General features: G+C 51.9%; 29 non-coding genes across 29 annotated transcripts; all 29 read left to right on the top strand.

Annotated features, from left to right (window-relative positions):
- The first annotated feature begins 126 nt into the window (after positions 1 to 126).
- On the top strand, positions 127 to 245 carry LOC139058730 (5S ribosomal RNA). The gene has a single exon (XR_011513717.1). It is a non-coding gene; the product is annotated as a 5S ribosomal RNA (ribosomal RNA).
- Positions 246 to 751: 506 nt separating this feature from the next.
- LOC139058070 (5S ribosomal RNA) lies at positions 752 to 870 on the top strand. The gene has a single exon (XR_011513235.1). It is a non-coding gene; the product is annotated as a 5S ribosomal RNA (ribosomal RNA).
- A 505-nt stretch (positions 871 to 1,375) lies between these two features.
- LOC139058729 (5S ribosomal RNA) lies at positions 1,376 to 1,494 on the top strand. Its single transcript, XR_011513716.1, has one exon. It is a non-coding gene; the product is annotated as a 5S ribosomal RNA (ribosomal RNA).
- Positions 1,495 to 2,000: 506 nt separating this feature from the next.
- LOC139058728 (5S ribosomal RNA) lies at positions 2,001 to 2,119 on the top strand. Its single transcript, XR_011513715.1, has one exon. It is a non-coding gene; the product is annotated as a 5S ribosomal RNA (ribosomal RNA).
- Positions 2,120 to 2,625: 506 nt separating this feature from the next.
- Positions 2,626 to 2,744, top strand: LOC139058727 (5S ribosomal RNA). The gene has a single exon (XR_011513714.1). It is a non-coding gene; the product is annotated as a 5S ribosomal RNA (ribosomal RNA).
- A 506-nt stretch (positions 2,745 to 3,250) lies between these two features.
- LOC139058726 (5S ribosomal RNA) lies at positions 3,251 to 3,369 on the top strand. The gene has a single exon (XR_011513713.1). It is a non-coding gene; the product is annotated as a 5S ribosomal RNA (ribosomal RNA).
- Positions 3,370 to 3,874: 505 nt separating this feature from the next.
- LOC139058725 (5S ribosomal RNA) lies at positions 3,875 to 3,993 on the top strand. The gene has a single exon (XR_011513712.1). It is a non-coding gene; the product is annotated as a 5S ribosomal RNA (ribosomal RNA).
- Positions 3,994 to 4,501: 508 nt separating this feature from the next.
- LOC139058723 (5S ribosomal RNA) lies at positions 4,502 to 4,620 on the top strand. Its single transcript, XR_011513710.1, has one exon. It is a non-coding gene; the product is annotated as a 5S ribosomal RNA (ribosomal RNA).
- Positions 4,621 to 5,126: 506 nt separating this feature from the next.
- On the top strand, positions 5,127 to 5,245 carry LOC139058722 (5S ribosomal RNA). The gene has a single exon (XR_011513709.1). It is a non-coding gene; the product is annotated as a 5S ribosomal RNA (ribosomal RNA).
- A 506-nt stretch (positions 5,246 to 5,751) lies between these two features.
- On the top strand, positions 5,752 to 5,870 carry LOC139058721 (5S ribosomal RNA). Its single transcript, XR_011513708.1, has one exon. It is a non-coding gene; the product is annotated as a 5S ribosomal RNA (ribosomal RNA).
- Positions 5,871 to 6,376: 506 nt separating this feature from the next.
- Positions 6,377 to 6,495, top strand: LOC139058720 (5S ribosomal RNA). Its single transcript, XR_011513707.1, has one exon. It is a non-coding gene; the product is annotated as a 5S ribosomal RNA (ribosomal RNA).
- A 506-nt stretch (positions 6,496 to 7,001) lies between these two features.
- LOC139058719 (5S ribosomal RNA) lies at positions 7,002 to 7,120 on the top strand. Its single transcript, XR_011513706.1, has one exon. It is a non-coding gene; the product is annotated as a 5S ribosomal RNA (ribosomal RNA).
- Positions 7,121 to 7,627: 507 nt separating this feature from the next.
- Positions 7,628 to 7,746, top strand: LOC139058718 (5S ribosomal RNA). Its single transcript, XR_011513705.1, has one exon. It is a non-coding gene; the product is annotated as a 5S ribosomal RNA (ribosomal RNA).
- A 506-nt stretch (positions 7,747 to 8,252) lies between these two features.
- LOC139058717 (5S ribosomal RNA) lies at positions 8,253 to 8,371 on the top strand. The gene has a single exon (XR_011513704.1). It is a non-coding gene; the product is annotated as a 5S ribosomal RNA (ribosomal RNA).
- A 505-nt stretch (positions 8,372 to 8,876) lies between these two features.
- Positions 8,877 to 8,995, top strand: LOC139058716 (5S ribosomal RNA). Its single transcript, XR_011513703.1, has one exon. It is a non-coding gene; the product is annotated as a 5S ribosomal RNA (ribosomal RNA).
- A 506-nt stretch (positions 8,996 to 9,501) lies between these two features.
- On the top strand, positions 9,502 to 9,620 carry LOC139058715 (5S ribosomal RNA). The gene has a single exon (XR_011513702.1). It is a non-coding gene; the product is annotated as a 5S ribosomal RNA (ribosomal RNA).
- Positions 9,621 to 10,126: 506 nt separating this feature from the next.
- On the top strand, positions 10,127 to 10,245 carry LOC139058714 (5S ribosomal RNA). Its single transcript, XR_011513700.1, has one exon. It is a non-coding gene; the product is annotated as a 5S ribosomal RNA (ribosomal RNA).
- A 506-nt stretch (positions 10,246 to 10,751) lies between these two features.
- Positions 10,752 to 10,870, top strand: LOC139058712 (5S ribosomal RNA). Its single transcript, XR_011513698.1, has one exon. It is a non-coding gene; the product is annotated as a 5S ribosomal RNA (ribosomal RNA).
- A 508-nt stretch (positions 10,871 to 11,378) lies between these two features.
- On the top strand, positions 11,379 to 11,497 carry LOC139058711 (5S ribosomal RNA). The gene has a single exon (XR_011513697.1). It is a non-coding gene; the product is annotated as a 5S ribosomal RNA (ribosomal RNA).
- Positions 11,498 to 12,004: 507 nt separating this feature from the next.
- Positions 12,005 to 12,123, top strand: LOC139058710 (5S ribosomal RNA). Its single transcript, XR_011513696.1, has one exon. It is a non-coding gene; the product is annotated as a 5S ribosomal RNA (ribosomal RNA).
- A 507-nt stretch (positions 12,124 to 12,630) lies between these two features.
- LOC139058708 (5S ribosomal RNA) lies at positions 12,631 to 12,749 on the top strand. The gene has a single exon (XR_011513695.1). It is a non-coding gene; the product is annotated as a 5S ribosomal RNA (ribosomal RNA).
- A 506-nt stretch (positions 12,750 to 13,255) lies between these two features.
- LOC139058707 (5S ribosomal RNA) lies at positions 13,256 to 13,374 on the top strand. The gene has a single exon (XR_011513694.1). It is a non-coding gene; the product is annotated as a 5S ribosomal RNA (ribosomal RNA).
- A 507-nt stretch (positions 13,375 to 13,881) lies between these two features.
- On the top strand, positions 13,882 to 14,000 carry LOC139058706 (5S ribosomal RNA). The gene has a single exon (XR_011513693.1). It is a non-coding gene; the product is annotated as a 5S ribosomal RNA (ribosomal RNA).
- Positions 14,001 to 14,506: 506 nt separating this feature from the next.
- Positions 14,507 to 14,625, top strand: LOC139058705 (5S ribosomal RNA). Its single transcript, XR_011513692.1, has one exon. It is a non-coding gene; the product is annotated as a 5S ribosomal RNA (ribosomal RNA).
- Positions 14,626 to 15,132: 507 nt separating this feature from the next.
- LOC139058704 (5S ribosomal RNA) lies at positions 15,133 to 15,251 on the top strand. Its single transcript, XR_011513691.1, has one exon. It is a non-coding gene; the product is annotated as a 5S ribosomal RNA (ribosomal RNA).
- A 506-nt stretch (positions 15,252 to 15,757) lies between these two features.
- On the top strand, positions 15,758 to 15,876 carry LOC139058703 (5S ribosomal RNA). The gene has a single exon (XR_011513690.1). It is a non-coding gene; the product is annotated as a 5S ribosomal RNA (ribosomal RNA).
- Positions 15,877 to 16,382: 506 nt separating this feature from the next.
- LOC139058702 (5S ribosomal RNA) lies at positions 16,383 to 16,501 on the top strand. Its single transcript, XR_011513689.1, has one exon. It is a non-coding gene; the product is annotated as a 5S ribosomal RNA (ribosomal RNA).
- A 504-nt stretch (positions 16,502 to 17,005) lies between these two features.
- On the top strand, positions 17,006 to 17,124 carry LOC139058700 (5S ribosomal RNA). The gene has a single exon (XR_011513687.1). It is a non-coding gene; the product is annotated as a 5S ribosomal RNA (ribosomal RNA).
- A 505-nt stretch (positions 17,125 to 17,629) lies between these two features.
- On the top strand, positions 17,630 to 17,748 carry LOC139058699 (5S ribosomal RNA). The gene has a single exon (XR_011513686.1). It is a non-coding gene; the product is annotated as a 5S ribosomal RNA (ribosomal RNA).
- Positions 17,749 to 19,219: the final 1,471 nt, after the last annotated feature.

Here is a 19,219-nt window from a genome sequence, read left to right as displayed (position 1 = left end):
AAACGGAGTAATCGACGTGTGCGTGTATTGTTCGCGGAAAGACTGCCGCGTACGTGATGGAGCAATACATTCACTGGGCGAATGCACATAGCACGATACAGGTGCAGTAGGAAACACAGCATCCATGCCATCGGCCATACCATGCTGAATACGCCGGTTCTCGTCCGATCCCCGAAGCTAAGCAGCATTGGGCTCGGTCAGTACTTGGGAGGGAGACCACCTGGGAACACCGAGTGCTGATGGCACCCTTCTTTTTGCTTTTTTTTTATTATTCCGTGTTTCTGTGACGTTTTTTTTTGTGTGTGTGTGTGTGGGCAGCTGCTTTTACTGTTACTTACGTTCAACTGGAGCCTGCTGGTAGAGCCGACGCCGAAGTGTGAAACCAATATGCAGGCCACTACGCGATATTCTGCGCGGAATGACGGACGTAATGCTGCATGCAAAATTTAGTCGCACGAGCTTCTAACCGCTTCGCTATCACGCCCGCCCGCATACAGCTCAATGACAACTCGTCGATAAAGTGGCACATTGTGGGCTGCAACGCACGCATAATGCGCTCCCCCTCTTTCTTGTTTTTGTGAGCGAGCATGACTTACTTGCACGCACGCATGCAGCGAACATCCACAAACGGAGTAATCGACGTGTGCGTGTATTGTTCGCGGAAAGACTGCCGCGTACGTGATGGAGCAATACATTCACTGGGCGAATGCACATAGCACGATACAGGTGCAGTAGGAAACACAGCATCCATGCCATCGGCCATACCATGCTGAATACGCCGGTTCTCGTCCGATCCCCGTAGCTAAGCAGCATTGGGCTCGGTCAGTACTTGGGAGGGAGACCACCTGGGAACACCGAGTGCTGATGGCACCCTTCTTTTTGCTTTTTTTTATTATTCCGTGTTTCTGTGACGTTTTTTTTTGTGTGTGTGTGTGTGGGCAGCTGCTTTTACTGTTACTTACGTTCAACTGGAGCCTGCTGGTAGAGCCGACGCCGAAGTGTGAAACCAATATGCAGGCCACTACGCGATATTCTGCGCGGAATGACGGACGTAATGCTGCATGCAAAATTTAGTCGCACGAGCTTCTAACCGCTTCGCTATCACGCCCGCCCGCATACAGCTCAATGACAACTCGTCGATAAAGTGGCACATTGTGGGCTGCAACGCACGCATAATGCGCTCCCCCTCTTTCTTGTTTTTGTGAGCGAGCATGACTTACTTGCACGCACGCATGCAGCGAACAACCACAAACGGAGTAATCGACGTGTGCGTGTATTGTTCGCGGAAAGACTGCCGCGTACGTGATGGAGCAATACATTCACTGGGCGAATGCACATAGCACGATACAGGTGCAGTAGGAAACACAGCATCCATGCCATCGGCCATACCATGCTGAATACGCCGGTTCTCGTCCGATCCCCGAAGCTAAGCAGCATTGGGCTCGGTCAGTACTTGGGAGGGAGACCACCTGGGAACACCGAGTGCTGATGGCACCCTTCTTTTTGCTTTTTTTTATTATTCCGTGTTTCTGTGACGTTTTTTTTGTGTGTGTGTGTGTGTGGGCAGCTGCTTTTACTGTTACTTACGTTCAACTGGAGCCTGCTGGTAGAGCCGACGCCGAAGTGTGAAACCAATATGCAGGCCACTACGCGATATTCTGCGCGGAATGACGGACGTAATGCTGCATGCAAAATTTAGTCGCACGAGCTTCTAACCGCTTCGCTATCACGCCCGCCCGCATACAGCTCAATGACAACTCGTCGATAAAGTGGCACATTGTGGGCTGCAACGCACGCATAATGCGCTCCCCCTCTTTCTTGTTTTTGTGAGCGAGCATGACTTACTTGCACGCACGCATGCAGCGAACAACCACAAACGGAGTAATCGACGTGTGCGTGTATTGTTCGCGGAAAGACTGCCGCGTACGTGATGGAGCAATACATTCACTGGGCGAATGCACATAGCACGATACAGGTGCAGTCGGAAACACAGCATCCCTGCCATCGGCCATACCATGCTGAATACGCCGGTTCTCGTCCGATCCCCGAAGCTAAGCAGCATTGGGCTCGGTCAGTACTTGGGAGGGAGACCACCTGGGAACACCGAGTGCTGATGGCACCCTTCTTTTTGCTTTTTTTTATTATTCCGTGTTTCTGTGACGTTTTTTTTGTGTGTGTGTGTGTGTGGGCAGCTGCTTTTACTGTTACTTACGTTCAACTGGAGCCTGCTGGTAGAGCCGACGCCGAAGTGTGAAACCAATATGCAGGCCACTACGCGATATTCTGCGCGGAATGACGGACGTAATGCTGCATGCAAAATTTAGTCGCACGAGCTTCTAACCGCTTCGCTATCACGCCCGCCCGCATACAGCTCAATGACAACTCGTCGATAAAGTGGCACATTGTGGGCTGCAACGCACGCATAATGCGCTCCCCCTCTTTCTTGTTTTTGTGAGCGAGCATGACTTACTTGCACGCACGCATGCAGCGAACATCCACAAACGGAGTAATCGACGTGTGCGTGTATTGTTCGCGGAAAGACTGCCGCGTACGTGATGGAGCAATACATTCACTGGGCGAATGCACATAGCACGATACAGGTGCAGTAGGAAACACAGCATCCATGCCATCGGCCATACCATGCTGAATACGCCGGTTCTCGTCCGATCCCCGAAGCTAAGCAGCATTGGGCTCGGTCAGTACTTGGGAGGGAGACCACCTGGGAACACCGAGTGCTGATGGCACCCTTCTTTTTGCTTTTTTTTTATTATTCCGTGTTTCTGTGACGTTTTTTTTTGTGTGTGTGTGTGTGGGCAGCTGCTTTTACTGTTACTTACGTTCAACTGGAGCCTGCTGGTAGAGCCGACGCCGAAGTGTGAAACCAATATGCAGGCCACTACGCGATATTCTGCGCGGAATGACGGACGTAATGCTGCATGCAAAATTTAGTCGCACGAGCTTCTAACCGCTTCGCTATCACGCCCGCCCGCATACAGCTCAATGACAACTCGTCGATAAAGTGGCACATTGTGGGCTGCAACGCACGCATAATGCGCTCCCCCTCTTTCTTGTTTTTGTGAGCGAGCATGACTTACTTGCACGCACGCATGCAGCGAACAACCACAAACGGAGTAATCGACGTGTGCGTGTATTGTTCGCGGAAAGACTGCCGCGTACGTGATGGAGCAATACATTCACTGGGCGAATGCACATAGCACGATACAGGTGCAGTAGGAAACACAGCATCCATGCCATCGGCCATACCATGCTGAATACGCCGGTTCTCGTCCGATCCCCGAAGCTAAGCAGCATTGGGCTCGGTCAGTACTTGGGAGGGAGACCACCTGGGAACACCGAGTGCTGATGGCACCCTTCTTTTTGCTTTTTTTTATTATTCCGTGTTTCTGTGACGTTTTTTTTTGTGTGTGTGTGTGTGGGCAGCTGCTTTTACTGTTACTTACGTTCAACTGGAGCCTGCTGGTAGAGCCGACGCCGAAGTGTGAAACCAATATGCAGGCCACTACGCGATATTCTGCGCGGAATGATGGACGTAATGCTGCATATAAAATTTAGTCGCACGAGCTTCTAACCGCTTCGCTATCACGCCCGCCCGCATACAGCTCAATGACAACTCGTCGATAAAGTGGCACATTGTGGGCTGCAACGCACGCATAATGCGCTCCCCCTCTTTCTTGTTTTTGTGAGCGAGCATGACTTACTTGCACGCACGCATGCAGCGAACAACCACAAACGGAGTAATCGACGTGTGCGTGTATTGTTCGCGGAAAGACTGCCGCGTACGTGATGGAGCAATACATTCACTGGGCGAATGCACATAGCACGATACAGGTGCAGTCGGAAACACAGCATCCCTGCCATCGGCCATACCATGCTGAATACGCCGGTTCTCGTCCGATCCCCGAAGCTAAGCAGCATTGGGCTCGGTCAGTACTTGGGAGGGAGACCACCTGGGAACACCGAGTGCTGATGGCACCCTTCTTTTTGCTTTTTTTTATTATTCCGTGTTTCTGTGACGTTTTTTTTTTGTGTGTGTGTGTGTGTGGGCAGCTGCTTTTACTGTTACTTACGTTCAACTGGAGCCTGCTGGTAGAGCCGACGCCGAAGTGTGAAACCAATATGCAGGCCACTACGCGATATTCTGCGCGGAATGACGGACGTAATGCTGCATGCAAAATTTAGTCGCACGAGCTTCTAACCGCTTCGCTATCACGCCCGCCCGCATACAGCTCAATGACAACTCGTCGATAAAGTGGCACATTGTGGGCTGCAACGCACGCATAATGCGCTCCCCCTCTTTCTTGTTTTTGTGAGCGAGCATGACTTACTTGCACGCACGCATGCAGCGAACAACCACAAACGGAGTAATCGACGTGTGCGTGTATTGTTCGCGGAAAGACTGCCGCGTACGTGATGGAGCAATACATTCACTGGGCGAATGCACATAGCACGATACAGGTGCAGTCGGAAACACAGCATCCCTGCCATCGGCCATACCATGCTGAATACGCCGGTTCTCGTCCGATCCCCGAAGCTAAGCAGCATTGGGCTCGGTCAGTACTTGGGAGGGAGACCACCTGGGAACACCGAGTGCTGATGGCACCCTTCTTTTTGCTTTTTTTATTATTCCGTGTTTCTGTGACGTTTTTTTTTGTGTGTGTGTGTGTGTGGGCAGCTGCTTTTACTGTTACTTACGTTCAACTGGAGCCTGCTGGTAGAGCCGACGCCGAAGTGTGAAACCAATATGCAGGCCACTACGCGATATTCTGCGCGGAATGACGGACGTAATGCTGCATGCAAAATTTAGTCGCACGAGCTTCTAACCGCTTCGCTATCACGCCCGCCCGCATACAGCTCAATGACAACTCGTCGATAAAGTGGCACATTGTGGGCTGCAACGCACGCATAATGCGCTCCCCCTCTTTCTTGTTTTTGTGAGCGAGCATGACTTACTTGCACGCACGCATGCAGCGAACAACCACAAACGGAGTAATCGACGTGTGCGTGTATTGTTCGCGGAAAGACTGCCGCGTACGTGATGGAGCAATACATTCACTGGGCGAATGCACATAGCACGATACAGGTGCAGTCGGAAACACAGCATCCCTGCCATCGGCCATACCATGCTGAATACGCCGGTTCTCGTCCGATCCCCGAAGCTAAGCAGCATTGGGCTCGGTCAGTACTTGGGAGGGAGACCACCTGGGAACACCGAGTGCTGATGGCACCCTTCTTTTTGCTTTTTTTTATTATTCCGTGTTTCTGTGACGTTTTTTTTGTGTGTGTGTGTGTGTGGGCAGCTGCTTTTACTGTTACTTACGTTCAACTGGAGCCTGCTGGTAGAGCCGACGCCGAAGTGTGAAACCAATATGCAGGCCACTACGCGATATTCTGCGCGGAATGACGGACGTAATGCTGCATGCAAAATTTAGTCGCACGAGCTTCTAACCGCTTCGCTATCACGCCCGCCCGCATACAGCTCAATGACAACTCGTCGATAAAGTGGCACATTGTGGGCTGCAACGCACGCATAATGCGCTCCCCCTCTTTCTTGTTTTTGTGAGCGAGCATGACTTACTTGCACGCACGCATGCAGCGAACATCCACAAACGGAGTAATCGACGTGTGCGTGTATTGTTCGCGGAAAGACTGCCGCGTACGTGATGGAGCAATACATTCACTGGGCGAATGCACATAGCACGATACAGGTGCAGTAGGAAACACAGCATCCATGCCATCGGCCATACCATGCTGAATACGCCGGTTCTCGTCCGATCCCCGAAGCTAAGCAGCATTGGGCTCGGTCAGTACTTGGGAGGGAGACCACCTGGGAACACCGAGTGCTGATGGCACCCTTCTTTTTGCTTTTTTTTTATTATTCCGTGTTTCTGTGACGTTTTTTTTTGTGTGTGTGTGTGTGGGCAGCTGCTTTTACTGTTACTTACGTTCAACTGGAGCCTGCTGGTAGAGCCGACGCCGAAGTGTGAAACCAATATGCAGACCACTACGCGATATTCTGCGCGGAATGACGGACGTAATGCTGCATGCAAAATTTAGTCGCACGAGCTTCTAACCGCTTCGCTATCACGCCCGCCCGCATACAGCTCAATGACAACTCGTCGATAAAGTGGCACATTGTGGGCTGCAACGCACGCATAATGCGCTCCCCCTCTTTCTTGTTTTTGTGAGCGAGCATGACTTACTTGCACGCACGCATGCAGCGAACAACCACAAACGGAGTAATCGACGTGTGCGTGTATTGTTCGCGGAAAGACTGCCGCGTACGTGATGGAGCAATACATTCACTGGGCGAATGCACATAGCACGATACAGGTGCAGTAGGAAACACAGCATCCATGCCATCGGCCATACCATGCTGAATACGCCGGTTCTCGTCCGATCCCCGAAGCTAAGCAGCATTGGGCTCGGTCAGTACTTGGGAGGGAGACCACCTGGGAACACCGAGTGCTGATGGCACCCTTCTTTTTGCTTTTTTTTATTATTCCGTGTTTCTGTGACGTTTTTTTTGTGTGTGTGTGTGTGTGGGCAGCTGCTTTTACTGTTACTTACGTTCAACTGGAGCCTGCTGGTAGAGCCGACGCCGAAGTGTGAAACCAATATGCAGGCCACTACGCGATATTCTGCGCGGAATGACGGACGTAATGCTGCATGCAAAATTTAGTCGCACGAGCTTCTAACCGCTTCGCTATCACGCCCGCCCGCATACAGCTCAATGACAACTCGTCGATAAAGTGGCACATTGTGGGCTGCAACGCACGCATAATGCGCTCCCCCTCTTTCTTGTTTTTGTGAGCGAGCATGACTTACTTGCACGCACGCATGCAGCGAACAACCACAAACGGAGTAATCGACGTGTGCGTGTATTGTTCGCGGAAAGACTGCCGCGTACGTGATGGAGCAATACATTCACTGGGCGAATGCACATAGCACGATACAGGTGCAGTCGGAAACACAGCATCCCTGCCATCGGCCATACCATGCTGAATACGCCGGTTCTCGTCCGATCCCCGAAGCTAAGCAGCATTGGGCTCGGTCAGTACTTGGGAGGGAGACCACCTGGGAACACCGAGTGCTGATGGCACCCTTCTTTTTGCTTTTTTTATTATTCCGTGTTTCTGTGACGTTTTTTTTGTGTGTGTGTGTGTGTGTGGGCAGCTGCTTTTACTGTTAATTACGTTCAACTGGAGCCTGCTGGTAGAGCCGACGCCGAAGTGTGAAACCAATATGCAGGCCACTACGCGATATTCTGCGCGGAATGACGGACGTAATGCTGCATGCAAAATTTAGTCGCACGAGCTTCTAACCGCTTCGCTATCACGCCCGCCCGCATACAGCTCAATGACAACTCGTCGATAAAGTGGCACATTGTGGGCTGCAACGCACGCATAATGCGCTCCCCCTCTTTCTTGTTTTTGTGAGCGAGCATGACTTACTTGCACGCACGCATGCAGCGAACAACCACAAACGGAGTAATCGACGTGTGCGTGTATTGTTCGCGGAAAGACTGCCGCGTACGTGATGGAGCAATACATTCACTGGGCGAATGCACATAGCACGATACAGGTGCAGTCGGAAACACAGCATCCCTGCCATCGGCCATACCATGCTGAATACGCCGGTTCTCGTCCGATCCCCGAAGCTAAGCAGCATTGGGCTCGGTCAGTACTTGGGAGGGAGACCACCTGGGAACACCGAGTGCTGATGGCACCCTTCTTTTTGCTTTTTTTTATTATTCCGTGTTTCTGTGACGTTTTTTTTTTGTGTGTGTGTGTGTGGGCAGCTGCTTTTACTGTTACTTACGTTCAACTGGAGCCTGCTGGTAGAGCCGACGCCGAAGTGTGAAACCAATATGCAGGCCACTACGCGATATTCTGCGCGGAATGACGGACGTAATGCTGCATGCAAAATTTAGTCGCACGAGCTTCTAACCGCTTCGCTATCACGCCCGCCCGCATACAGCTCAATGACAACTCGTCGATAAAGTGGCACATTGTGGGCTGCAACGCACGCATAATGCGCTCCCCCTCTTTCTTGTTTTTGTGAGCGAGCATGACTTACTTGCACGCACGCATGCAGCGAACATCCACAAACGGAGTAATCGACGTGTGCGTGTATTGTTCGCGGAAAGACTGCCGCGTACGTGATGGAGCAATACATTCACTGGGCGAATGCACATAGCACGATACAGGTGCAGTAGGAAACACAGCATCCATGCCATCGGCCATACCATGCTGAATACGCCGGTTCTCGTCCGATCCCCGAAGCTAAGCAGCATTGGGCTCGGTCAGTACTTGGGAGGGAGACCACCTGGGAACACCGAGTGCTGATGGCACCCTTCTTTTTGCTTTTTTTTATTATTCCGTGTTTCTGTGACGTTTTTTTTTGTGTGTGTGTGTGTGGGCAGCTGCTTTTACTGTTACTTACGTTCAACTGGAGCCTGCTGGTAGAGCCGACGCCGAAGTGTGAAACCAATATGCAGGCCACTACGCGATATTCTGCGCGGAATGACGGACGTAATGCTGCTTGCAAAATTTAGTCGCACGAGCTTCTAACCGCTTCGCTATCACGCCCGCCCGCATACAGCTCAATGACAACTCGTCGATAAAGTGGCACATTGTGGGCTGCAACGCACGCATAATGCGCTCCCCCTCTTTCTTGTTTTTGTGAGCGAGCATGACTTACTTGCACGCACGCATGCAGCGAACAACCACAAACGGAGTAATCGACGTGTGCGTGTATTGTTCGCGGAAAGACTGCCGCGTACGTGATGGAGCAATACATTCACTGGGCGAATGCACATAGCACGATACAGGTGCAGTCGGAAACACAGCATCCCTGCCATCGGCCATACCATGCTGAATACGCCGGTTCTCGTCCGATCCCCGAAGCTAAGCAGCATTGGGCTCGGTCAGTACTTGGGAGGGAGACCACCTGGGAACACCGAGTGCTGATGGCACCCTTCTTTTTGCTTTTTTTTATTATTCCGTGTTTCTGTGACGTTTTTTTTGTGTGTGTGTGTGTGTGGGCAGCTGCTTTTACTGTTACTTACGTTCAACTGGAGCCTGCTGGTAGAGCCGACGCCGAAGTGTGAAACCAATATGCAGGCCACTACGCGATATTCTGCGCGGAATGACGGACGTAATGCTGCATGCAAAATTTAGTCGCACGAGCTTCTAACCGCTTCGCTATCACGCCCGCCCGCATACAGCTCAATGACAACTCGTCGATAAAGTGGCACATTGTGGGCTGCAACGCACGCATAATGCGCTCCCCCTCTTTCTTGTTTTTGTGAGCGAGCATGACTTACTTGCACGCACGCATGCAGCGAACATCCACAAACGGAGTAATCGACGTGTGCGTGTATTGTTCGCGGAAAGACTGCCGCGTACGTGATGGAGCAATACATTCACTGGGCGAATGCACATAGCACGATACAGGTGCAGTAGGAAACACAGCATCCATGCCATCGGCCATACCATGCTGAATACGCCGGTTCTCGTCCGATCCCCGAAGCTAAGCAGCATTGGGCTCGGTCAGTACTTGGGAGGGAGACCACCTGGGAACACCGAGTGCTGATGGCACCCTTCTTTTTGCTTTTTTTTATTATTCCGTGTTTCTGTGACGTTTTTTTTTTGTGTGTGTGTGTGTGGGCAGCTGCTTTTACTGTTACTTACGTTCAACTGGAGCCTGCTGGTAGAGCCGACGCCGAAGTGTGAAACCAATATGCAGGCCACTACGCGATATTCTGCGCGGAATGACGGACGTAATGCTGCATGCAAAATTTAGTCGCACGAGCTTCTTACCGCTTCGCTATCACGCCCGCCCGCATACAGCTCAATGACAACTCGTCGATAAAGTGGCACATTGTGGGCTGCAACGCACGCATAATGCGCTCCCCCTCTTTCTTGTTTTTGTGAGCGAGCATGACTTACTTGCACGCACGCATGCAGCGAACAACCACAAACGGAGTAATCGACGTGTGCGTGTATTGTTCGCGGAAAGACTGCCGCGTACGTGATGGAGCAATACATTCACTGGGCGAATGCACATAGCACGATACAGGTGCAGTCGGAAACACAGCATCCCTGCCATCGGCCATACCATGCTGAATACGCCGGTTCTCGTCCGATCCCCGAAGCTAAGCAGCATTGGGCTCGGTCAGTACTTGGGAGGGAGACCACCTGGGAACACCGAGTGCTGATGGCACCCTTCTTTTTGCTTTTTTTTATTATTCCGTGTTTCTGTGACGTTTTTTTTTTTTGTGTGTGTGTGTGGGCAGCTGCTTTTACTGTTACTTACGTTCAACTGGAGCCTGCTGGTAGAGCCGACGCCGAAGTGTGAAACCAATATGCAGGCCACTACGCGATATTCTGCGCGGAATGACGGACGTAATGCTGCATGCAAAATTTAGTCGCACGAGCTTCTAACCGCTTCGCTATCACGCCCGCCCGCATACAGCTCAATGACAACTCGTCGATAAAGTGGCACATTGTGGGCTGCAACGCACGCATAATGCGCTCCCCCTCTTTCTTGTTTTTGTGAGCGAGCATGACTTACTTGCACGCACGCATGCAGCGAACATCCACAAACGGAGTAATCGACGTGTGCGTGTATTGTTCGCGGAAAGACTGCCGCGTACGTGATGGAGCAATACATTCACTGGGCGAATGCACATAGCACGATACAGGTGCAGTAGGAAACACAGCATCCATGCCATCGGCCATACCATGCTGAATACGCCGGTTCTCGTCCGATCCCCGAAGCTAAGCAGCATTGGGCTCGGTCAGTACTTGGGAGGGAGACCACCTGGGAACACCGAGTGCTGATGGCACCCTTCTTTTTGCTTTTTTTTTATTATTCCGTGTTTCTGTGACGTTTTTTTTTTTGTGTGTGTGTGTGTGGGCAGCTGCTTTTACTGTTACTTACGTTCAACTGGAGCCTGCTGGTAGAGCCGACGCCGAAGTGTGAAACCAATATGCAGGCCACTACGCGATATTCTGCGCGGAATGACGGACGTAATGCTGCATGCAAAATTTAGTCGCACGAGCTTCTAACCGCTTCGCTATCACGCCCGCCCGCATACAGCTCAATGACAACTCGTCGATAAAGTGGCACATTGTGGGCTGCAACGCACGCATAATGCGCTCCCCCTCTTTCTTGTTTTTGTGAGCGAGCATGACTTACTTGCACGCACGCATGCAGCGAACAACCACAAACGGAGTAATCGACGTGTGCGTGTATTGTTCGCGGAAAGACTGCCGCGTACGTGATGGAGCAATACATTCACTGGGCGAATGCACATAGCACGATACAGGTGCAGTAGGAAACACAGCATCCATGCCATCGGCCATACCATGCTGAATACGCCGGTTCTCGTCCGATCCCCGAAGCTAAGCAGCATTGGGCTCGGTCAGTACTTGGGAGGGAGACCACCTGGGAACACCGAGTGCTGATGGCACCCTTCTTTTTGCTTTTTTTTATTATTCCGTGTTTCTGTGACGTTTTTTTTTGTGTGTGTGTGTGTGTGGGCAGCTGCTTTTACTGTTACTTACGTTCAACTGGAGCCTGCTGGTAGAGCCGACGCCGAAGTGTGAAACCAATATGCAGGCCACTACGCGATATTCTGCGCGGAATGACGGACGTAATGCTGCATGCAAAATTTAGTCGCACGAGCTTCTAACCGCTTCGCTATCACGCCCGCCCGCATACAGCTCAATGACAACTCGTCGATAAAGTGGCACATTGTGGGCTGCAACGCACGCATAATGCGCTCCCCCTCTTTCTTGTTTTTGTGAGCGAGCATGACTTACTTGCACGCACGCATGCAGCGAACAACCACAAACGGAGTAATCGACGTGTGCGTGTATTGTTCGCGGAAAGACTGCCGCGTACGTGATGGAGCAATACATTCACTGGGCGAATGCACATAGCACGATACAGGTGCAGTCGGAAACACAGCATCCCTGCCATCGGCCATACCATGCTGAATACGCCGGTTCTCGTCCGATCCCCGAAGCTAAGCAGCATTGGGCTCGGTCAGTACTTGGGAGGGAGACCACCTGGGAACACCGAGTGCTGATGGCACCCTTCTTTTTGCTTTTTTTTATTATTCCGTGTTTCTGTGACGTTTTTTTTTTTGTGTGTGTGTGTGTGGGCAGCTGCTTTTACTGTTACTTACGTTCAACTGGAGCCTGCTGGTAGAGCCGACGCCGAAGTGTGAAACCAATATGCAGGCCACTACGCGATATTCTGCGCGGAATGACGGACGTAATGCTGCATGCAAAATTTAGTCGCACGAGCTTCTAACCGCTTCGCTATCACGCCCGCCCGCATACAGCTCAATGACAACTCGTCGATAAAGTGGCACATTGTGGGCTGCAACGCACGCATAATGCGCTCCCCCTCTTTCTTGTTTTTGTGAGCGAGCATGACTTACTTGCACGCACGCATGCAGCGAACAACCACAAACGGAGTAATCGACGTGTGCGTGTATTGTTCGCGGAAAGACTGCCGCGTACGTGATGGAGCAATACATTCACTGGGCGAATGCACATAGCACGATACAGGTGCAGTCGGAAACACAGCATCCCTGCCATCGGCCATACCATGCTGAATACGCCGGTTCTCGTCCGATCCCCGAAGCTAAGCAGCATTGGGCTCGGTCAGTACTTGGGAGGGAGACCACCTGGGAACACCGAGTGCTGATGGCACCCTTCTTTTTGCTTTTTTTTATTATTCCGTGTTTTTGTGACGTTTTTTTTGTGTGTGTGTGTGTGTGGGCAGCTGCTTTTACTGTTACTTACGTTCAACTGGAGCCTGCTGGTAGAGCCGACGCCGAAGTGTGAAACCAATATGCAGGCCACTACGCGATATTCTGCGCGGAATGACGGACGTAATGCTGCATGCAAAATTTAGTCGCACGAGCTTCTAACCGCTTCGCTATCACGCCCGCCCGCATACAGCTCAATGACAACTCGTCGATAAAGTGGCACATTGTGGGCTGCAACGCACGCATAATGCGCTCCCCCTCTTTCTTGTTTTTGTGAGCGAGCATGACTTACTTGCACGCACGCATGCAGCGAACAACCACAAACGGAGTAATCGACGTGTGCGTGTATTGTTCGCGGAAAGACTGCCGCGTACGTGATGGAGCAATACATTCACTGGGCGAATGCACATAGCACGATACAGGTGCAGTCGGAAACACAGCATCCCTGCCATCGGCCATACCATGCTGAATACGCCGGTTCTCGTCCGATCCCCGAAGCTAAGCAGCATTGGGCTCGGTCAGTACTTGGGAGGGAGACCACCTGGGAACACCGAGTGCTGATGGCACCCTTCTTTTTGCTTTTTTTTATTATTCCGTGTTTCTGTGACGTTTTTTTTTTTGTGTGTGTGTGTGTGGGCAGCTGCTTTTACTGTTACTTACGTTCAACTGGAGCCTGCTGGTAGAGCCGACGCCGAAGTGTGAAACCAATATGCAGGCCACTACGCGATATTCTGCGCGGAATGACGGACGTAATGCTGCATGCAAAATTTAGTCGCACGAGCTTCTAACCGCTTCGCTATCACGCCCGCCCGCATACAGCTCAATGACAACTCGTCGATAAAGTGGCACATTGTGGGCTGCAACGCACGCATAATGCGCTCCCCCTCTTTCTTGTTTTTGTGAGCGAGCATGACTTACTTGCACGCACGCATGCAGCGAACATCCACAAACGGAGTAATCGACGTGTGCGTGTATTGTTCGCGGAAAGACTGCCGCGTACGTGATGGAGCAATACATTCACTGGGCGAATGCACATAGCACGATACAGGTGCAGTAGGAAACACAGCATCCATGCCATCGGCCATACCATGCTGAATACGCCGGTTCTCGTCCGATCCCCGAAGCTAAGCAGCATTGGGCTCGGTCAGTACTTGGGAGGGAGACCACCTGGGAACACCGAGTGCTGATGGCACCCTTCTTTTTGCTTTTTTTTATTATTCCGTGTTTCTGTGACGTTTTTTTTTTGTGTGTGTGTGTGTGGGCAGCTGCTTTTACTGTTACTTACGTTCAACTGGAGCCTGCTGGTAGAGCCGACGCCGAAGTGTGAAACCAATATGCAGGCCACTACGCGATATTCTGCGCGGAATGACGGACGTAATGCTGCATGCAAAATTTAGTCGCACGAGCTTCTAACCGCTTCGCTATCACGCCCGCCCGCATACAGCTCAATGACAACTCGTCGATAAAGTGGCACATTGTGGGCTGCAACGCACGCATAATGCGCTCCCCCTCTTTCTTGTTTTTGTGAGCGAGCATGACTTACTTGCACGCACGCATGCAGCGAACAACCACAAACGGAGTAATCGACGTGTGCGTGTATTGTTCGCGGAAAGACTGCCGCGTACGTGATGGAGCAATACATTCACTGGGCGAATGCACATAGCACGATACAGGTGCAGTAGGAAACACAGCATCCATGCCATCGGCCATACCATGCTGAATACGCCGGTTCTCGTCCGATCCCCGAAGCTAAGCAGCATTGGGCTCGGTCAGTACTTGGGAGGGAGACCACCTGGGAACACCGAGTGCTGATGGCACCCTTCTTTTTGCTTTTTTTTATTATTCCGTGTTTCTGTGACGTTTTTTTTTGTGTGTGTGTGTGTGTGGGCAGCTGCTTTTACTGTTACTTACGTTCAACTGGAGCCTGCTGGTAGAGCCGACGCCGAAGTGTGAAACCAATATGCAGGCCACTACGCGATATTCTGCGCGGAATGACGGACGTAATGCTGCATGCAAAATTTAGTCGCACGAGCTTCTAACCGCTTCGCTATCACGCCCGCCCGCATACAGCTCAATGACAACTCGTCGATAAAGTGGCACATTGTGGGCTGCAACGCACGCATAATGCGCTCCCCCTCTTTCTTGTTTTTGTGAGCGAGCATGACTTACTTGCACGCACGCATGCAGCGAACAACCACAAACGGAGTAATCGACGTGTGCGTGTATTGTTCGCGGAAAGACTGCCGCGTACGTGATGGAGCAATACATTCACTGGGCGAATGCACATAGCACGATACAGGTGCAGTCGGAAACACAGCATCCCTGCCATCGGCCATACCATGCTGAATACGCCGGTTCTCGTCCGATCCCCGAAGCTAAGCAGCATTGGGCTCGGTCAGTACTTGGGAGGGAGACCACCTGGGAACACCGAGTGCTGATGGCACCCTTCTTTTTGCTTTTTTTTATTATTCCGTGTTTCTGTGACGTTTTTTTTTTGTGTGTGTGTGTGTGGGCAGCTGCTTTTACTGTTACTTACGTTCAACTGGAGCCTGCTGGTAGAGCCGACGCCGAAGTGTGAAACCAATATGCAGGCCACTACGCGATATTCTGCGCGGAATGACGGACGTAATGCTGCATGCAAAATTTAGTCGCACGAGCTTCTAACCGCTTCGCTATCACGCCCGCCCGCATACAGCTCAATGACAACTCGTCGATAAAGTGGCACATTGTGGGCTGCAACGCACGCATAATGCGCTCCCCCTCTTTCTTGTTTTTGTGAGCGAGCATGACTTACTTGCACGCACGCATGCAGCGAACAACCACAAACGGAGTAATCGACGTGTGCGTGTATTGTTCGCGGAAAGACTGCCGCGTACGTGATGGAGCAATACATTCACTGGGCGAATGCACATAGCACGATACAGGTGCAGTCGGAAACACAGCATCCCTGCCATCGGCCATACCATGCTGAATACGCCGGTTCTCGTCCGATCCCCGAAGCTAAGCAGCATTGGGCTCGGTCAGTACTTGGGAGGGAGACCACCTGGGAACACCGAGTGCTGATGGCACCCTTCTTTTTGCTTTTTTTTATTATTCCGTGTTTTTGTGACGTTTTTTTTGTGTGTGTGTGTGTGTGGGCAGCTGCTTTTACTGTTACTTACGTTCAACTGGAGCCTGCTGGTAGAGCCGACGCCGAAGTGTGAAACCAATATGCAGGCCACTACGCGATGTTCTGCGCGGAATGACGGACGTAATGCTGCATGCAAAATTTAGTCGCACGAGCTTCTAACCGCTTCGCTATCACGCCCGCCCGCATACAGCTCAATGACAACTCGTCGATAAAGTGGCACATTGTGGGCTGCAACGCACGCATAATGCGCTCCCCCTCTTTCTTGTTTTTGTGAGCGAGCATGACTTACTTGCACGCACGCATGCAGCGAACAACCACAAACGGAGTAATCGACGTGTGCGTGTATTGTTCGCGGAAAGACTGCCGCGTACGTGATGGAGCAATACATTCACTGGGCGAATGCACATAGCACGATACAGGTGCAGTCGGAAACACAGCATCCCTGCCATCGGCCATACCATGCTGAATACGCCGGTTCTCGTCCGATCCCCGAAGCTAAGCAGCATTGGGCTCGGTCAGTACTTGGGAGGGAGACCACCTGGGAACACCGAGTGCTGATGGCACCCTTCTTTTTGCTTTTTTTTATTATTCCGTGTTTCTGTGACGTTTTTTTTTTGTGTGTGTGTGTGGGCAGCTGCTTTTACTGTTACTTACGTTCAACTGGAGCCTGCTGGTAGAGCCGACGCCGAAGTGTGAAACCAATATGCAGGCCACTACGCGATATTCTGCGCGGAATGACGGACGTAATGCTGCATGCAAAATTTAGTCGCACGAGCTTCTAACCGCTTCGCTATCACGCCCGCCCGCATACAGCTCAATGACAACTCGTCGATAAAGTGGCACATTGTGGGCTGCAACGCACGCATAATGCGCTCCCCCTCTTTCTTGTTTTTGTGAGCGAGCATGACTTACTTGCACGCACGCATGCAGCGAACATCCACAAACGGAGTAATCGACGTGTGCGTGTATTGTTCGCGGAAAGACTGCCGCGTACGTGATGGAGCAATACATTCACTGGGCGAATGCACATAGCACGATACAGGTGCAGTAGGAAACACAGCATCCATGCCATCGGCCATACCATGCTGAATACGCCGGTTCTCGTCCGATCCCCGAAGCTAAGCAGCATTGGGCTCGGTCAGTACTTGGGAGGGAGACCACCTGGGAACACCGAGTGCTGATGGCACCCTTCTTTTTGCTTTTTTTTATTATTCCGTGTTTCTGTGACGTTTTTTTTTGTGTGTGTGTGTGTGGGCAGCTGCTTTTACTGTTACTTACGTTCAACTGGAGCCTGCTGGTAGAGCCGACGCCGAAGTGTGAAACCAATATGCAGGCCACTACGCGATATTCTGCGCGGAATGACGGACGTAATGCTGCATGCAAAATTTAGTCGCACGAGCTTCTAACCGCTTCGCTATCACGCCCGCCCGCATACAGCTCAATGACAACTCGTCGATAAAGTGGCACATTGTGGGCTGCAACGCACGCATAATGCGCTCCCCCTCTTTCTTGTTTTTGTGAGCGAGCATGACTTACTTGCACGCACGCATGCAGCGAACAACCACAAACGGAGTAATCGACGTGTGCGTGTATTGTTCGCGGAAAGACTGCCGCGTACGTGATGGAGCAATACATTCACTGGGCGAATGCACATAGCACGATACAGGTGCAGTAGGAAACACAGCATCCATGCCATCGGCCATACCATGCTGAATACGCCGGTTCTCGTCCGATCCCCGAAGCTAAGCAGCATTGGGCTCGGTCAGTACTTGGGAGGGAGACCACCTGGGAACACCGAGTGCTGATGGCACCCTTCTTTTTGCTTTTTTTTATTATTCCGTGTTTCTGTGACGTTTTTTTTTTGTGTGTGTGTGTGTGGGCAGCTGCTTTTACTGTTACTTACGTTCAACTGGAGCCTGCTGGTAGAGCCGACGCCGAAGTGTGAAACCAATATGCAGGCCACTACGCGATATTCTGCGCGGAATGACGGACGTAATGCTGCATGCAAAATTTAGTCGCACGAGCTTCTAACCGCTTCGCTATCACGCCCGCCCGCATACAGCTCAATGACAACTCGTCGATAAAGTGGCACATTGTGGGCTGCAACGCACGCATAATGCGCTCCCCCTCTTTCTTGTTTTTGTGAGCGAGCATGACTTACTTGCACGCACGCATGCAGCGAACAACCACAAACGGAGTAATCGACGTGTGCGTGTATTGTTCGCGGAAAGACTGCCGCGTACGTGATGGAGCAATACATTCACTGGGCGAATGCACATAGCACGATACAGGTGCAGTCGGAAACACAGCATCCCTGCCATCGGCCATACCATGCTGAATACGCCGGTTCTCGTCCGATCCCCGAAGCTAAGCTTTCCACTTCCGGCCACCGCAGTGAACGGTCGCGGAATGTTTTGCTCCGAAGGGGCGGTTACAGCGGCCCAGCAGGGCCGCGGTCTCAGGTTGAACGACACACCGAAGGATGACTACCAGGTTATTTTGCCGCAACTACCTACAGGATCGACAGTTACAACGACTGTTTTTTTGCACGGAGACGTGAAGGCGAGGCCCTACCGAGTCGAGCATTTCCGTGAGGCACTTGACTATCTGCAGCTGATGCCCGAAGTGGAGGCCCTCGGCGCCTATCAGATGAACCATGTTTGGGCCATCACTTTCAAGGACGAAAAGGGCAAACAAAAGATTTTGTCTGCTCCAACCTTCAGCGTAAAGGACCACCGATGCATGGTAATAGACCCTCGAAATCAAGACGTCAGGATGAAGCTGTATTGGCTTCTACATACGACTCCGGACGACGAAGTCAGAGGTGCCCTGGCGCCTTTTGGCAAGGTCAGCGAAATTTCGAGGGAAAAGTGGCGCGTTGCAGGCTGCAACGACAAAGGCTCCCACACGCGCCTGGTGTCCCTACGGCTGAAGGTAGGCGTTACCGTGGAGGACCTGCCTCATCAACTCCGCGTCGGGGAAGACCATGCGCTCGTGCACGTCCCAGGCAGACCCCCGCTCTGCCTCCGGTGCCATGGCACCGGTCACATACGGCGCGAGTGCCGAGTCCCGCGTTGCAAGCTCTGTCGTCGCTATGGCCACGACGAGAGTCAATGCGCGCGTAGCTACGCCAGTGTGACCGGAACTGGGCGAAGCGACACCGTCGATGAGCACCTCATGGACCAAGTCGACGCGGAGGAGACCGTCAGTGGAGGCGAAAAGCCGACAACGTCGGGTGCCACGCCTTCTGTCCCATCCGAAAACAAGGGACCTATGAAATC

This window comes from Dermacentor albipictus, chromosome 3 (assembly GCF_038994185.2).
Source record: "Dermacentor albipictus isolate Rhodes 1998 colony chromosome 3, USDA_Dalb.pri_finalv2, whole genome shotgun sequence".
Taxonomy (NCBI): Eukaryota; Metazoa; Arthropoda; class Arachnida; order Ixodida; family Ixodidae; genus Dermacentor; species Dermacentor albipictus.
The sequence above is the reverse complement of the archived record's forward strand: the minus strand, read 5'-3'. Positions and strand labels throughout refer to the sequence as shown.